This window comes from Leptonychotes weddellii, chromosome 9, assembly GCF_054177405.1.
Source record: "Leptonychotes weddellii isolate Sample4059 chromosome 9, ASM5417740v2, whole genome shotgun sequence".
In the NCBI taxonomy this organism is placed as follows: domain Eukaryota; kingdom Metazoa; phylum Chordata; class Mammalia; order Carnivora; family Phocidae; genus Leptonychotes; species Leptonychotes weddellii.
In genome coordinates, this window is record NC_138377.1 from 39,475,058 (window position 1) to 39,477,515 (window position 2,458).

Below are 2,458 nucleotides of genomic sequence, written 5' to 3' on the forward strand. Positions count from 1 at the left end.
TCCCTACTTCTTACTTATAATTTATGATGTATTCCTTTTCCATCTCTTTCTTTTTTGCATTTTCTGTTTCTGAGTAACAAATTACCGCAAGTTTGGTGGCTCAAAACAACACTGTTTTTAAGTTCACAGTTGTATAGGTCAGAAGTCTGCGTTCTCTGGTCAGGGCTTCCAAGGCTGAAATGACAGTATTGCCCAGGTTGAGTTCCTTTCAGGGATTCCTTTCTTTGTTGTTGGCCAAATTGAGTTCCTTAGAGCTACAGGAGGAGGTCTCCATTTCCTTGTTGGCTGTCAACCGTGGGCCGCTCTCAGCAAACAGAGGTCACCCACCTTCATTGCAACATGGCTCCAGTCATCTCCAGAGCCAGCAGTGGAGAATCTCTTTCATGGTAAATCCTTTTCATGCTGTGAATCTTCCACATGAGGAAGAAAAACCGAGTTTGTTTTAAAATCTCACCTGATTAGGTCAGGCTCACCCAGGATCATCTACCTTTCTTGAAGTTGACTGGGACCTTAATTAGATCTGCAAAAACCCTTCACAGTAGCACCTAGATGAGTTTGAATAAATGGGAGAAACTGTATATGCATCAGGAGGGTGGGAATTTGGGGAGCCATCTCAGAATTCTGCCTACCACCTATGATGAGACCCTTTATGATTCTATGTATTAGTTGGCTAGGGCTGTCACAGCAAAATAGCACAGACTGAGTGGCTTAAACAACTGAAATTTATTTTTTCACAGTTCTGGAGGCTGAACACCCACGATCGACGTGTCAGCAGGTTTGGTTTCCTGAGGCCTTTCTCCTCAGCGTGTAGATAGCTGCCTTCTCACTGTGTCCTTGCATGGCCTTTTTCTCTGTGCACATGCATCCCTGGTGTCTCTCTTCTTCTAAGGACAGCAGTCATATTGGATTAGAGCTCTGACATATGAATTTGAAGAACACAATTCAGTACCTAAGAGTCTAATAACAAAACCAAGAGGCTAGTCTCTCAGCGACCAGGCAGGAACTGTGCTAAACATTTTTCGTAGGCAGAATTGTAACAAAATTACATGTCATTATAAACCATTATATAAAAGTCAGCTTTATCAAAACGTTTCCTATATTCTTGATTAGAAATTCTGTAAGATTTCTATTGTGATCTGATTGTGAGAGCCATCTATCTTTACCATAATGTTTCCCATGCTTCATTTTTAAAATGATTTTATTTATTTCAGAGAGAGGAGAGAGAGTGCCCGCACGAGCTGGGGGAAGGGCAGAGGGAGAAGCAGACTCCCTGCTGAGCAGGGATTCCCACACCAGGACCCTGACCTGAGCTGAAGTCAGCTGCTTAACCCACTGACTCACCCAGGCGCCCCACCCACCCACCCCCTGCTCCATTTCGAGGGCAGCTTCATTCACCAGTGAAGTTTTACTGATTATCTATGAGCTTGGTACAGAAATACAAAGATGAGTAATCAAAATTCCTGCTCTCAGAGAGTATAGTCTAACAGGAAAGACATCTTTTATGTGTGTCTCCATGTACATGTTGAAATCTCTTACATTGAAAGTGTCAATTTTATTTATAGAACCATCTGCACATTTAAGTTCTTAGGAGAGCTGAGGCATTGAAAATTAAAATAATGATTTCAAGAAAGGGGCAACTCTGAATATCTGGTTTTTGTATTATCTTCTTGAGCTGCCTCAAACGGTGGCAGCACATTTGATTGTATGAAGCTTTATATTTTTATATATTTTATTTTAATTCCACTTCGGTTAACGTACAATTAGTTTCAGACTATAGGTAGTTTTAGACTGAATGCTCTGTGATTGGAGGAAGAACACCTGGGATTTGAAGGCGAGAAGCAATCATAACGTAAAAGTACTACACCTGACTGCATAAGGGTGTGTCAAATTCCACTCGCTCTGTTCAGGAGAGCGAGAGAGAGAGAAAAAATCCCTTAAAAAGGGGGGGGGGTGAGGATACCGTTCATTTCCTCATTGTCCAACGCGTTCACCTTTTATGCTGCGAACACCGAGACCCCTGCCCTGGAGGCAAAGGCGTGAGCACGTGCAGGTACTGAAGGAAAGCTCCAGATCTGCGGGCCAAGCTGCTCCTCAGCTGTGGGCGGAGTGCGGTGATTGCACGCTGGAGAGGGGCCCCTTCCCTCGCGTCTCCTTGCACGCTCCCCACTCTCCCGCTCTTCCCAATGGCCTGTGGGCCCGGCGCTGAGTTCTGCGTCCCCTCCCCGGCTCTTCCCTCGGTGTGCGCGGTCTGCAGCAGCGTGGGCTGGGCGGAGGCTGAGGCCAGGGACCCGCGCGACCCCTATCCCTGCCCCACCTCGCCCCCACCTTAGGCTCCGGGCCCCGACCCCCCCGGCCCCGCCTAGCCGCGTGCGCCCGCCGGGCGGATAAATGGCTTGCGCGCCACGTGCGCTCAGTCGGGCTCCGCCGTAGCTCGACTTGCCTGGGCGCTTCCCCCTTC